The sequence below is a fragment of the Carcharodon carcharias genome, chromosome 26, assembly GCF_017639515.1.
Source record: "Carcharodon carcharias isolate sCarCar2 chromosome 26, sCarCar2.pri, whole genome shotgun sequence".
NCBI lineage: Eukaryota > Metazoa > Chordata > Chondrichthyes > Lamniformes > Lamnidae > Carcharodon > Carcharodon carcharias.
In genome coordinates this window covers 2502618-2517829 of record NC_054492.1, presented here as the reverse complement: position 1 = coordinate 2517829, position 15212 = coordinate 2502618, and the positions used below count along the sequence as shown (strand labels likewise).

Sequence of the window (15212 nt, the reverse complement as noted above, 5' to 3'; positions counted from 1 at the left end):
TGGGGGAGGTTCCGGGGGTTGTGTTAGACTGGGGATGTGCCCGGGAGCTGTGTTACACTAGAGGAGGATCAGGGAGCTGAGATAGACTGGGGGAGGGTCCGGGAGCTGAGTTAGACTGTGCAAGGGTGCGGGAGCTGGGTTAGACTGTGCAAGGGTGCGGGAGCTGGGTTAGACTGGGTTAGGGTCTCTCAGCTGAGTTAATCTGGGGGAGGGTGCGAGAGCTGATTTAGACTGGGGGAGGGTCCGGGAGCTGAGTTAGACTAGGTTAGTGTGCGGGAGCTGAGTTAGACTGTGCAAGGGTGCGGGAGCTGGGTTAGACTGGGGGAGGGGCTTGGAGCTGAGTTAGACTGAAGGGGGGGCCGGGAGCTGTGTAAGACACGGGGAGGGTACGGCAGCTGAGTTAGACTGGGGGAGGGTCCAGGAGCTGATTTAGACTGGGGGAGGGTCCGAGAGCTCAGTTAGCCTGTGGAAGGATATTGGAACTGAGTTAGACTGGGGGAGGGTATGGGCGCTGTGTTAGACTGGGGGAGGGTATGGGCGCTGTGTTAGACTGCAAAATGGTCTGGGAGCTAAGTTAGACTGCGGGAGGTCCGGAGCTTGGTTAGACTGGGGGAGGTTCCGGGAACTGACTTTCACTGGACGAAGGTCTGGGAGCTGAGTTAGATGGGGGAGGTTCCGGGAGCTAAGTTATACTGGGGGATGGACATGGAACTGAGTTACACTCGGTTTGGGTCCGGGATCTGTGTTACACTGTGTGAAGGTCAAGGAGTTGTTTTAGACTTGGGGAGGGTCAGGGATGTGAGTTAGACTGCGGGAGGTTCCGGGAGATGGGTTAGACTGGTTGAGTGTCCGGGAGCTGTGTTAATCTAGGGGAGGATCAGGGAGCTGAGTTAGAATGGGGGATGGTCCGGGATCTATGTTGGACTGGGGGAGGCTCTGGGAGCTGATTTAGATTGAGGGTTGGTCCGAGAGCTCAGTTAGACTGGGCAGAGTTTGGTAGCTGTGTTAGTCTAGAGAAGGTATTGAAGGGGAGGTTATTTTAGCTGAGTTAGACTCAAGGTGCGTCCGGGAACTGAGTTATACTGGGGGAGTGTCCGAGAGCTGAGTTCGATTGAGGGAGGGTCCAGGAGCTGAGTTAGACTGTGGGAGGTTCCGGGAGCTGAGTTAGATTAGGGGAGGTTCCGGGAGCTGAGTTAGATTAGGGGAGGTTCCGGGAGCTGAGTTAGATTAGGGGAGGGTCCGGGAGCTGAGTTAGTCTGGGGGAGGTTCCGGGAGCTGTGTTAGACTGGGGGAGGGTCCGGGAGCTGAGTTAGACTGGGGGAGGTTCCGGGAGCTGTGTTAGACTGGGGGAGGGTCCGGGAGCTGAGTTAGACTGGGGGAGGGTCTGGGAGCTGAGTTAGACTGGGGGAGGTTCTGGGAGCTGAGTTAGTCTGGGGGAGGGTCCAGGAGCTGAGTTAGACTGGGGGAGGGTCCGGGAGCTGAGTTAGACTGGGGGATAATCCGGTTGCTGAGTTAGTCTGGGGGAGGGTCCGGGAGCTGAGTTAGACTGGGGGTGGGTCCGGGAGCTGTGTTAGACTGGGGGAGGTTATTTTAGCTGAGTTAGACTGGGGGAGGGTCCGGGAGCTGTGTTAGACTGGGGGAGGTTATTTTAGCTGAGTTAGACTGGGGGAGGGTCCGGGAGCTGAGTTAGATTTAGGGAGGGTCCAGGAGCTGAGTTACTCTGAGGGAGGTTATTGGAGTTGAGTTAGACTGCGAAGGGGTTCTATGTCTGAGTTAGACTTGGGGAGGTTCTGGGAGCTGAGTTAGACTTGGGGAGGGTCCGTGGGCTGAATTATGATGGGGGAGGGTCCAGGAGCTGAGGTCGACCAAGGGAGGGTCCGGAAGCTGAGTTAGACTGAGCGAGGTTCCATGAGCTAAATTAGACTGGGTGACGATCCCGGAGCTCTGCTAGACTCAGGAAGTGTCCAGGAGCTGTGTTAGAACGGGGGAGGGTGCGGGAGCTGAGTTAGTCTGAGGGAGGGTCCGGGAGCTGCATTAGACTGGGGGTGGGTCCGGGAGCTGTGTTAGACTGGTCGAGGGTCCGAGAGCTGATTTAGACTGGTCGAGGGTCCGGGAGCTTTGTTAGACTGGGGGATGGTCCGGGAGCTGATTTAGACTGAGGAAGGGTCTGGGAGCTGTGTTAGACTGGGGGATGGTCCGGGAGCTGATTTAGACTGAGGAAGGGTCCGGGAGCTGTGTTAGACTGGGGGATGGTCCGGGAGCTGATTTAGACTGAGGAAGGGTCCGGGAGCTGAGTTAGACTGGGGGAGGGTCCGGGAGCTGTGTTAGACTGGGGGAGGGTCCGGGAGCTGTGTTAGACTGAGGAAGGGTCTGGGAGCTGAGTTAGACTGGGGGAGGGTCTGGGAGCTGGGTTAGATTGGGGGAGGGTCTGGGAGCTGGATTAGATTTAGGGACGATCCAGGAGCTGAGTTACTCTGAGGGAGGTTATTGGAGTTGAGTTAGACTGCGAAGGGGTTCTATGTCTGAGTTAGACTTGGGGAGGTTCTGGGAGCTGAGTTAGACTTGGGGAGGGTCCGTGGGCTGAATTATGATGGGGGAGGGTCCAGGAGCTGAGGTGGACCAAGGGAGTGTCCGGAAGCTGAGTTAGACTGAGCGAGGTTCCATGAGCTAAATTAGACTGGGTGACGATCCCGGAGCTCTGCTAGACTCAGGGAGTGTCCAGGAGCTGTGTTAGAACGGGGGAGGGTGCGGGAGCTGAGTTAGTCTGAGGGAGGGTCCGGGAGCTGAGTTAGATTGGGGGAGGTTCCGGGAGCTGAGTTAGACTGGGCGAGGTTCAGGGAGGTGTGTTAGACTGGGGGAGGGTCCGGTAGCTGAGTTAGACTGGGGGAGTGTACGGGAGCTGAATTAGACTCGGGGACTGTACGGGAGCTGAGTTAGACTGGGGGAGGCTCTCTGTGCTGATTTAGATTGAGGGTTGGTCCAGGAGCTGAGTTAGACTGGGGCAGGTTCTGGGAGCTGTGTTAGACTGGGGCAGGTTATTAGAGGTGTGTTGAACTGAGGGTGGGTCCGGGAGCTGAGTTAGACTGGGGCAGGATCCCGGAGTTGGATTAGATTTAGGGAGGGTCCAGGAACTGAGGTAGACTGTGGGAGGATATTGGAGCTGAGTTAGACTGCGAAGGGGTTCTGTATCTGAGTTAGACTCGGAGAGGTTCTGGGAGCTGAGTTAGACTTGGGGAGGGTCCGTTTGCTGAGTTAGGCTGAGCGAGGTTCCATGAGCAAAGTTAGACTGGGTGATGATCCGGGAGATGTGTTAGACTCGGGGAGTGTCCAGGAGCTGTGTTAGACTGGGGGAGGGTCCAGGAGCTGTGTTAGACTGGGGGAGGGTCCAGGAGCTGTGTTAGACTGGGGGAGGGTCTGGCAGCTGTGTTAGACTGGGGGAGGGTCCAGGAGCTGTGTTAGACTGGGGGAGGGTCCAGGAGTTGTGTTAGACTGGGGGAGGGTCCGGCAGCTGTGTTAGACTGTGGGAGGGTCCAGGAGCTGTGTTAGACTGGGGGAGGGTCCAGGAGCTGTGTTAGACTGGGGGAGGGTCTGGCAGCTGTGTTAGACTGGGGGAGGGTCCAGGAGCTGTGTTAGACTGGGGGAGGGTCCAGGAGCTGTGTTAGACTGGGGGAGGGTCTGGCAGCTGTGTTAGACTGGGGGAGGGTCCAGGAGCTGTGTTAGACTGGGGGAGGGTCCGGCAGCTGTGTTAGACTGGGGGAGGTTATTTTAGCTGAGTTAGACTCAGGGTGGGTCCGGGAGCTGAGTTCTACTGGGGAGGGTCTGGGAGCTGAGTTAGACTGGGGGAGGGTCCGGGAGCTGAGTTAGACTGGGGAGGGTCCGGGAGCTGAGTTAGACTGGGGAGGGTCCAGGAGTTGTGTTAGACTGGGGGAGGGTCCAGGAGCTGAGTTAGACTGGGGGAGGGTCCGGGAGCTGTGTTAGACTGGGGGTGGGTCCAGGAGCTGTGTTAGACTGGGGGAGGGTCCGGGAGCTGAGTTAGACTGGGGGAGGGTCCGGTTGCTGAGTTAGACTGGGGGAGGGTCTGGGAGCTGAGTTAGACTGGGGGAGGGTCCGGGAGCTGAGTTAGACTGGGGGAGGGTCCGGGAGCTGTGTTAGACTGGGGGAGGGTATTGGAGCTGAGTTAGACTGGGGGAGGGTCCGGGAGCTGAGTTAGACTGGGGAGGGTCCAGGAGTTGTCTTAGACTGGGGGAGGGTCCAGGAGCTGAGTTAGACTGGGGGAGGGTCTGGGAGCTGAGTTAGACTGGGGGAGGGTCCGGGAGCTGAGTTAGACTGGGGGAGGGTCCGGTTGCTGAGTTAGACTGGGGGAGGGTCTGGGAGCTGAGTTAGACTGCGAAGGGGTTCTATGTCTGAATTAGACTCGGGGAGGTTCTGGGAGCTGAGTTAGATTGAGAGAGGGTCCAGCAGCTGAGTTAGACTGGGGGAGGGTCTGGGAGCTGTGTTAGACTGGGGGAGGGTCCGGGAGCTGAGTTAGACTGGGGGAGGGTCTGGGAGCTGATTTAGACTGGGGGAGGGTCCGGGAGCTGAGTTAGACTGGGGGAGGGTCTGGGAGCTGAGTTAGACTGGTGGAGGGTCTGGGAGCTGAGTTAGACTGGGGGAGGGTCTGGGAGCTGAGTTAGACTGGGGGAGGGTCTGGGAGCTGAGTTAGACTGGGGGATGGTCCGGTTGCTGAGTTAGACTGGGGGAGGGTCTGGGAGCTGAGTTAGTCTGGGGTAGGATATTGGAGCTGAGTTAGACTGCGAAGGGGTTCTATGTCTGAATTAGACTCGGGGAGGTTCTGGGAGCTGAGTTAGATTGAGAGAGGGTCCAGCAGCTGAGTTAGACTGGGGGAGGGTATGGGAGCTGAGTTAGACTGGGGGAGGGTCTGGGAGCTGAGTTAGACTGGGGGAGGGTCCAGGAGCTGAGTTAGACTGGGGGTGGGTCTGGGAGCTGAGTTAGATTTAGGGAGGGTCCAGGAGCTGAGTTACTCTGAGGGAGGTTATTGGAGTTGAGTTAGACTGCGAAGGGGTTCTATGTCTGAGTTAGACTTGGGGAGGTTCTGGGAGCTGAGTTAGACTTGGGGAGGGTCCGTGGGCTGTATTATGATGGGGGAGGGTCCAGGAGCTGAGGTGGACCAAGGGAGTGTCCGGAAGCTGAGTTAGACTGAGCGAGGTTCCATGAGCTAAATTAGACTGGGTGACGATCCCGGAGCTCTGCTAGACTCAGGAAGTGTCCAGGAGCTGTGTTAGAACGGGGGAGGGTGCGGGAGCTGAGTTAGTCTGAGGGAGGGTCCGGGAGCTGCATTAGACTGGGGGTGGGTCCGAGAGCTGTGTTAGACTGGTCGAGGGTCCGGGAGCTGTGTTAGACTGAGGAAGGGTCCGGGAGCTGTGTTAGTCTGGGGGATGTTCCGGTTGCTGTGTTAGACTGAGGAAGGGTCCGGGAGCTGTATTAGACTGGGGGAGGGTCCGGGAGCTGTGTTAGACTGAGGAAGGGTCCGGGAGCTGTGTTAGACTGGGGGAGGGTCCGGGAGCTGTGTTAGACTGAGGAAGGGTCCGGGAGCTGTGTTAGACTGGGGGAGGGTCCGGGAGCTGTGTTAGACTGGGGGAGGGTCCGGGAGCTGTGTTAGACTGAGTAAGGGTCCGGGAGCTGTGTTAGACTGGGGGAGGGTCCGGGAGCTGTGTTAGACTGGGGGAGGGTCCGGGAGCTGTGTTAGACTGAGTAAGGGTCCGGGAGCTGTGTTAGTCTGGGGGATGTTCCGGTTGCTGTGTTAGACTGAGGAAGGGTCCGGGAGCAGTATTAGACTGGGGGAGGGTCCGGGAGCTGTGTTAGACTGAGGAAGGGTCCGGGAGCTGTGTTAGACTGGGGGAGGGTCCGGGAGCTGTGTTAGACTGAGTAAGGGTCCTGGAGCTGTGTTAGACTGAGGAAGGGTCCGGGAGCTGTGTTAGACTGAGGAAGGGTCCGGGATCTGAGTTACACTGAAGGAGTGTCCAGGAGCTGTTAGAAAGGGAGAGCGTCCAGGAGCTGTGTTAGACTGGGGGAGTGTCCAGGTGCTGTGTTAGACTGAGGGAGTGTCCAGGAGCTGTGTTAGACTGGGGGAGTGTCCAGGAGCTGTGTTAGACTGGGGGAGGGTCCGGGAGCTGTTAGACTGTGGGAGGGTCCGGGATCTGAGTTACACTGAGGGAGTGTCTGGGAGCTGAGTTAGACTGGGGGAGGGTCCGGGAGCTGTTAGACTGTGGGAGGGTCCGGGATCTGAGTTACACTGAGGGAGTGTCTGGGAGCTGAGTTAGACTGGGGGAGTGTCCGGGAGCTATGTTTCACTGGGGGATGATCAGGGGGATGAGATAGACTGGGTAAGGGTCCGGGAGCTGAGTTAGACTGAGAGCGGTTCATGGAGCTGAGTTAGACTGGGGGAGGGTCCGGGAGCTGAGTTAGACTGGGGGAGGTTCCGGGGGTTGTGTTAGACTGGGGGTGTGCCCGGGAGCTGTGTTACACTAGAGGAGGATCAGGGAGCTGAGTTAGACTGGGGGAGGGTCCGGGAGCTGAGTTAGACTGGGGGAGGTTCCGGGGGTTGTGTTAGACTGGGGGTGTGCCCGGGTGCTGTGTTACACTAGAGGAGGATCAGGGAGCTGAGTTAGACTGGGGGAGGGTCCGGGAGCTGAGTTAGACTGGGGGAGGGTCTGGGAGCTGAGTTAGACTGGGGGAAGTTCTTGGAGCTGAGTTAGACTGGGGGAGGGTCCGGGAGCTGAGTTAGACTGGGGGAGGGTCCGGGAGCTGAGTTAGACTGGGGGAGGGTCTGGGAGCTGAGTTAGACTGGGGGAGGGTCTGGGAGCTGAGTTAGACTGGGGGAGGGTCCGGGAGCTGAGTTAGACTGGAGGAGGGTCCGGGAGCTGAGTTAGACTGGGGGAAGTTCTTGGAGCTGAGTTAGACTGGGGGAGGGTCCGGGAGCTGAGTTAGACTCAGGGTGGGTCCGCGAGCTGAGTTAGATTAAGAGAGGGTCTAGCAGTTGAGTTACACTGGGGGAGTGTCCAGGTATTGAGTTAAATTGGGGTAGGGTCCGGGATCTGTGTTGGACTGGGGGAGGCTCTGGGACTGATTTAAATTGAGGGTTGGTCCAGGAGCTCAGTTAGACTGGGCAGAGTTTGGGATGTGTTAGACTGGAGGAGGGTATTGATGCTGAATTAGATTGGGGGAGGGTCTTGGTGCTGAGTTAGACTGGGGGAGGGTCCGGGAGCTGAGTTAGACTGGGGGAGGGTCTGGGAGCTGAGTTAGACTGGGGGAGGATCTGGGAGCTGAGTTAGACTGTGGGAGGGTCTGGGAGCTGAGTTAGACTGGGGCAGGTTCCGGGACCTGAGTTAGACTGGGGGAGGGTCCGGGAGCTGAGTTAGACTGGGGGAGGGTCCGGTTTTGAGTTAGACTGGGGGAGGGTCCGGGAGCTGTGTTAGACCAGGGGGAGGTTCCGAGAACTCTGTTAGACTGGGGCCGGTTCTGGGACCTGAGTTAGACTGGGGGAGGTTCCGGGGGCTGAGTTAGACTGGGCGAGTGCCCTGGAGCTGAGTTAGATTAGGGGAGGTTCCGGGAGCTGAGTTAGATTGGGGGAGGTTCCGGGAGCTGAGTTAGACTGGGGGAGGTTCCGGGAGCTGAGTTAGATTGGGGGAGGGTCCGGGAGCTGAGTTAGACTGGGGGAGGGTCCGGGAGCTGAGTTAGATTAGGGGAGGTTCCGGGAGCTGAGTTAGACTGGGGGAGGGTCCGGGAGCTGAGTTAGACTGGGGGAGGGTCCGGGAGCTGAGTTAGACTGGGCGAGGTTCAGGGAGGTGTGTTAGACTGGGGGAGGGTCCGGGAGCTGAGTTAGACTGGGGGAGGGTCTGGGAGCTGAGTTAGACTGGGGGAGGGTCCGGGAGCTGAGTTAGACTGGGGGAGGGTCCGGGAGCTGAGTTAGACTGAGGGAGGGTCTGGGAGCTGAGTTAGACTGAGGGAGGGTCTGGGAGCTGAGTTAGATTTAGGGAGGGTCCAGGAGCTGAGTTACTCTGAGGGAGGTTATTGGAGTTGAGTTAGACTGCGAAGGGGTTCTATGTCTGAGTTAGACTTGGGGAGGTTCTGGGAGCTGAGTTAGACTTGGGGAGGGTCCGTGGGCTGTATTATGATGGGGGAGGGTCCAGGAGCTGAGGTGGACCAAGGGAGTGTCCGGAAGCTGAGTTAGACTGAGCGAGGTTCCATGAGCTAAATTAGACTGGGTGACGATCCCGGAGCTCTGCTAGACTCAGGAAGTGTCCAGGAGCTGTGTTAGAACGGGGGAGGGTGCGGGAGCTGAGTTAGTCTGAGGGAGGGTCCGGGAGCTGCCTTAGACTGGGAGTGGGTCCGGTAGCTGAGTTAGACTGGGAGAGGGTCCGGGAGCTGAGTTAGACTGGGGGAGGGTCCGGGAGCTGAGTTAGACTGGGGGAGGGTCCGGGAGCTGTGTTAGACTGGGGGAGGGTCCGGTAGCTGAGTTAGACTGGGGGAGGGTCCGGGAGCTGCGTTAGACTGGGGGAGGGTCCGGGAGCTGTGTTAGACTGGGGGAGGGTCCGGAAGTTGAATGGGGGGAGGGTCCTGGAGCTGTGTTAAACCGGGGTGAGGTTCCGAGAGCAGTGTTAGACTGGGAGAGGTTCCGGGAGCTGAGTTATACTGGGGGAGGGTCTGGGAGCTGAGTTAGACTGGGGGAGGATCTGGGAGCTGAGTTAGACTTTGGGAGGGTCTGGGAGCTGAGTTAGACTGGGGCAGGTTCCGGGACCTGAGTTAGACTGGGGGAGGGTCCGGGAGCTGAGTTAGACTGGGGGAGGGTCCGGTTTTGAGTTAGACTGGGGGAGGGTCCGGGAGCTGTGTTAGACCAGGGGGAGGTTCCGAGAACTCTGTTAGACTGGGGCCGGTTCTGGGACCTGAGTTAGACTGGGGGAGGGTCCGGGAGCTGAGTTAGACTGGGGGAGGGTCCGGGAGCTGAGTTAGTCTGGAGGGGGTTTACCTCAGTTGTCTCTGCCATTGTACACAAACTATTTGGAAGCAGGGACTGAAACAAAATTACGTATGTTTGGTGAATTTCTTGACACAAAACTACATAAAAATTAAAACGGAGAAACAAACCATTTATCCCAACGAAACTGTGTTGGTATTTATCCTGTTCACTGTCCTATTCCCAAATGCTTATCCCGTTTACATCACCCTTTGTCCCCTTTTGCAATGCTCTCTGCTTCACTCACTTGCTCTGGTGTTTTACAGGCTGTGTAAAACCTTTCTTTTACTCACTGTCCTTAATCTCTTACGTTTCATCTTAGATCCTTCACTCCTGGCTCCTCAACAACCACAAACAACCTGTTTCCATGTTTCCCATTGCTTCAGAATTTTATCAATTTCTTCTTTTCTAACACCTCCAACTTTGCCACTCAAAGCTTGTAAAATGGAGTAAATGCTACAAATGACAGTGAACTGTTGAAATCAGAGGGATGTGCACCTGCTTTAAGTAGCAGATGGCATTTAATGTGGGGACACACAGTGAGGCTGATAGAGAATAAGCAATGAATCTGAGATAAACAATAAGATACAGCACAGGGGAGGAACCTGGGGGATTGGTGAGTGGCAAATGTGTGGCTGCACAAAAGAGTCCAAACAGGATCTGATTTTGCAGAATAGAGTGTTAATCCTGGAAAGTAATAGTAAGTTTGTATAGCACCTGTTCCAGCCCCACCTGAGAGAGATCTGTAATGGGCCAGTCCAGCTTCGGAGCAGATACAGAGGAGACAAACTATTCTCATACCAGCTAGCAGGAACCCAGGACTAACTGAGAAGACTCAGGAGATCTTAACCAAGCTTTAAGATTCTAAAGGATACTGATGAACTGGAGTGAATTATTTGACAGATCCACATGGCACCGACTCAATGTCAGAAAGGGAAGGTGAGCACACAGTTCCATCAAATCACAGAATGGTTACAGGAAGGAGGCCATTCAGCCTGTTGAGTCTGTGCTGACTCCCTGTAACAGGTGCTCAGCAAGTTAACCTCCCCAACCCTTTCCCAAGCCCTGAATTTTTTTTCTCTTTGGTTGCTTATCTATTTCCCTTTTGAAACCCCGATTGACCCCGCCCCAGGGTCAGGCAGTGTGTTCTAAATCCTAACCACTCAATGATTTTGAAAGCCTCTGTCAAATCTCTTCACAACATTCTGTTCTGTAAGCAGAACAATCCCAGCTTCTCCAATCTATCAACAGAACTGAAATCCCTGGAATCATTCTCATAAATATTTCCTGCATCCTCTCCGAAGCCTTCATGTCTTTTTAAATCATAGAATCACAGAATTTTAACAACACAGAAGGAGGCCATTCAGCCCATCATGTCTGCACTGGCTCTCCAAATGAGCATTGTGACCTAGTGTCATTGCCCTGCCTTTTCCCCGTATCTTTCCATATTGTTTCCATTCAAGTAATCATCTAATGCCCTCTCGAATGCCTCGATTGAACCTGCCTCCACCACACTTCCAGGCAGTACATTCCAGACCCGAGTCACTCATTGTGTGAAAAAGTTTTTTCTCACGTCACTCTTAATGCTTTTACAAATCACTCTAAATCTGTGCCCTCTCATTCTTGATCCTTTTACAAGAGGGAACATTTTCTCCCTATCTACTCTGTCCAGCCCCCTCATGATTTTGAACATCTCTACCAAATCTCCTCTTAACCTTTTTCTCTCCAAGGAGGATAGTACTAACCTCTCCAATCTATCTTCGTAACTGAAGTTTCTCATCCCTGGAACTATTCTTGTAAACCTTGTCTGCACTCTCTCCAGTGTGTTCACATTCTTCCTATAGTGTGGTGCCCAGAACTGTACACAATACAGTCTAATGAGTGACTCATATAAATTCAGGATAACCTCCTTGCTCTGGTACTCTATGTCCCTATTAATAAAGCCCAGGATACTATCTGCTTTATTAGCTGCTCTCTCCACCTGTCCTGCCACCTTCAATGATCTATGCACATATACACCCAGGTCTTTCTGCTCCTGCACCCCCTTCAAAATTTCACCCCTTATTTTATATCCATTATTATATCCATTTATATCCATATTTTATGTCCATGTTCTTCCTACCAAAATGCATCACCTCACACTTCTCCACATTGAATTTCATCAGCCACCAACTGCCCACCCCACCAACTTGCCTATGTCTTTTTGAAGTACTACATTGTCCTCCATGCAGTTCACACACTGCCAAGCTTTGTATCGTCCACAAACTTTGAAATTGTTCCCTGCATACGAAGATTGAGATCATTAATATATATCAGGAATAGCAAGGGTCCCAATACTGACCCCTGGGGAACTCCACTACAAACCTTCCTCCAGCCTGAAAAATATCCATTGACCATTGCTCTCTGCTCCCTATTTTCAGCCAATGTTGTATCCATGTTGCTACTGTCCCTTTTATTCCATCAGCGATAACTTCTCTCACAAGTCTGTTGTGTGGCACTGTATCAAAGTGTCTTTTGAAAGTCCATGTACATCACATCAACAGCATTACCCTCACCAACCTTTTCTGTTACCTCTTCAAAAAACTCCAGCAAATTAGTTAAACATGATTTTCCCTTTAAACATCCATGTTTCTTCCTTATCAACTCATATTTTTCTATGCGCCTACTAATTCAATCCCGAATAATTGTTTCTAAAATCTTGCCCATTGCGGTGCCCAAAAGCCAAAGCAGTGTTTTATACAAGTTCATCACAACTTCCTTGATCTTGTACTCCAGGCATCAATTTATAAAATTCAGGGTCCCATATGTTTTTTTAAAACCACTTTCTCAAACTGTCTGCCACCTTCAATGATTTGTGTACATATACCCCCAGGTCTTTCTGTTCCTGCACCTCCTTTAGAATGGTAGCCTTTCTTTTACATTGTCTCTCCTCATTCTTCCTACCAAAATGTATCACTTCACATTTCTCTTCATTAAATTTCATCTGACACGTGTCTGCCCATTCCACCATTCTGCTATGTCCTCTTGAAGGCTATCGCTATTCTGTTTTGTGTCATCTGTAAATGTTGACATTGTGCCCTGTGGGGAAGTCATTAGTCTTGTAAATTGGACATCCTTTCAGCCGGGACTTCAATCAGACTGGGTGTGAACCAGGCAGCTGATTCACTATTGTCCACTTGGTGCTCCTGTCCAAAAACCACTTTCACTCTCAGTATCACACAGTGGGTGGGAAAAGCATGGATTGAACTTACTCAGAGGGAGCAGGAACAAATGTTATTTTTTTTAAATTCAGGAGAGAGATAAGAATTTAGAAACAAAGGAACAGGAGGAGGTGTTTAGCCCTTCGAGCCTGTTTCACAATCAGTGAGATTAGGGCTGATCTGCAGCCTAACTCCATATACCTGTCTATGCCCCTTATCCCTCTTACCTTTGGCAAACAAACATCTATCAATCTCAGTATTAAAATTTAAACTTGACCTAGCATCACTTGTTGTTTATGGAAGAGAGTTCCAAACCCTTCCCACCCTTTATGTGTAGAAGTGTTTGCTAACTTCACTCCTGAAAGGTCTGCCTCTCAATTTAGACCACGTTCCTAGTCCTAGGCTTCCCAGTGAGCAGAAATTGTTTCTCCCTATCTACCCTGTTTCTTTAAAATCTTGGAAACTTTAATCAGTCCTTAACCTTCTAAATTCCAGGTAATACAGACCTAACTGATGTAATCGCACCTTGTAATTTAACCCTTGGAGACCAGGAATCATTCTGGTAAATTTATGCTGCCCTCTCTCCAAGATCGATGTATCCTTTCTAAGGGCTGGTGTTCAGAACTGATCACTGTGACTCCAGGTGTGATCTAACCAGAGCTTTGTATTGCTGAAACATGACTTCTACCCCCTTGTATTCTAGTCCTCTGGATAGAAAGGCCAGCCTTCCCTTCGGATTTTGGATTATTTTCTGTACCTAACATAATATTTAATGATCTACATACCTAGGCTCCCAAGTCTCTTTGGATAAAAACAACTCGAGCTTTTTCGCGATTTAGGAAGGACCCTGTTCTACCATTTTTAGGTCCAAAGTGGATGACCTCAAATGGCCAACATTGAAATCAATTTGCCACAGATTTTTCCATTCACTTAATCTGTCAATGTCTCTCTGTGATTTTATTTTTGTCCACAACATTTACAATGGTGCCTGATTTTGTGTCATTGGCAAACTTGGATATGTGGCTCTCTTCCCATCGTCGAAGTCATTAAAGGGATAGCTAGTTTTTTAACAAAGAGGGTTTAACAAGTCGAATAACAAATGGGGGATTTGGACTATGGGGGCAGCAAGGTGGGCTGCACAGATCTTCTCCAGTCCTGTGCAATCTTAAGTCTTCAGTAACAACATCAAAATACATTGAGAAAATACAGCTTGCTGCAACAAAGCACAGTATCTCTCTCGAGGTGATTTTAGATATAATTTGAAATGCTTTGCACAATTTTGCTCCAAACCACAACCAGGACTTTGTATAGAAAAATAAAACACAAAATACAGAAAATGCTCAGCAGCTCTGGCAGCATCTGCAGTTAGCGTTTCAATATTAAACTTAGTTTCTCTCTCCGCAGTTGCTGCCTGACCGGCTGAGTATTTCCAGCGTTTTCTGTTTTTATTCCAGGTTTTTAGCAGCTGCAGAATTTAGTTTTGGTGTTAGATTTTGGAACAAGATTTGAGCGCAGCACTGAATGAGAAAGTGAGACAGGAATGTGCGGAGAGTGAAAAATGTCATCAGATTTCACTGAAATCCAAGTATGTCATGCAACAATGATATTATTACTAATTAAGGTTAAAATTGAAAGGGAGAATTTGCAAAAATCAAATTGGGATGGAGCAGAATTTATACAGGAGGAGTGAGCAGCTGAAGTGAACTAGACGGAGAAATTGACAGAGATCGTACAGTATTTTTAAATGGGATCCTTGAGATTTCATATGAGCTCCGAGGTATTGGCAGAGGGTGGTCACAAATTCCACTCCACCAAGTACTCCCTAGGAATTCCAGGGTTGTTATCTCTTCCCACACTTTGCTGGAAATGTGGAGAGCAACGTGTAGTTTCACTCTATCCCCAATGTCATAGTGAGCCCTTACGATATCTGTGGCTGATGAGTAAGTCAGTAACATTTATTGTGAATATTTGTTGATTGATTACTCAGTTGTAACACATAAAGCACACCGAGTAAACACAGCAGTCCTGCAAGCTTGATTAAAGAAGATAAAACTTTGAGTTCCCATTCAACACAAAGTGAGAGTAAGTAAAAGCCATTTATGTAAAATTCTGTAATTCTTAATGAACAACAACACAAAATAGGTTTGAAATATTCTACCACAGTTGGCAGTGAAGAAGTTAATTGGCAATGAACTTAACTCCTTAAATAAAGTGGTGCAGCTTGATCTTCTCTCTAAAGCTGTGAGCACCCAATATAGAGTGTGGTGGGTTTAAATCACTGTGACAAGTAGCTGGTAATACATTACCACACCCTAAAGGGTCCTGGTTGTGAAAGGTTTTGTAGGTACCATCCCCGAAATTCTATAGGGGCCTGAGAGTGAAGTCATGTCTCAAAATGGAGCTGCCTGGGGCTAGAGACTGAACCAACAATAAGGCACAATTGTGTGCTCAGATTCTGATATCTTAACTGGAACATTGTTATTACCCACAGGATTGTGGTGATAGAAGAAAGCCTCAATGTTTTATGTACAATTCCTGAATAAGAATAGGACTTCCTTTGATATATTTCCAATAAGTTTTATCCCAAAGCTAAATGGGAAGGAGATCAACCTGCAGAAAAGTACAGGGATCCACAGCAGATCAGATTTTCAACCACTTAAACCCTTCACTATACTCGGTGAACCTTCAGATGAAAGTATTGAAGGGACGACACCTGTAGAGGCTGGGGGTTGTTCTACTATGTTCAGACTGTCAGTGTATGAATGGAAGATACATCCCCTCTCTTGAGTATTTATCTTTCTGACAGATATAGTTAAGTGGAGCACTCAGGATAAGCTGCTGTTGTAACTCCAGTTGCCAGTATACAAGTGAGCTGAGGCCGAAGATAAAAGCAAAATACTGCGGATGCTGGAAATCTGAAATAAAAGCAGAAAATGCAGGTTTGGCAGTATCTATGGAGAGAGAAACAGAGTTAACGTATCGAGTCCCTGTGACTCATC

At 51.4% G+C, this 15212-nt stretch overlaps 1 protein-coding gene across 1 annotated transcript in view; it reads left to right on the top strand.

Annotated features, from left to right (window-relative positions):
• Positions 1–15212, top strand: part of aldh1a3 (aldehyde dehydrogenase 1 family, member A3) — a 710895-nt gene that overhangs the window by 233811 nt on the left and 461872 nt on the right. The window lies entirely within an intron of this gene.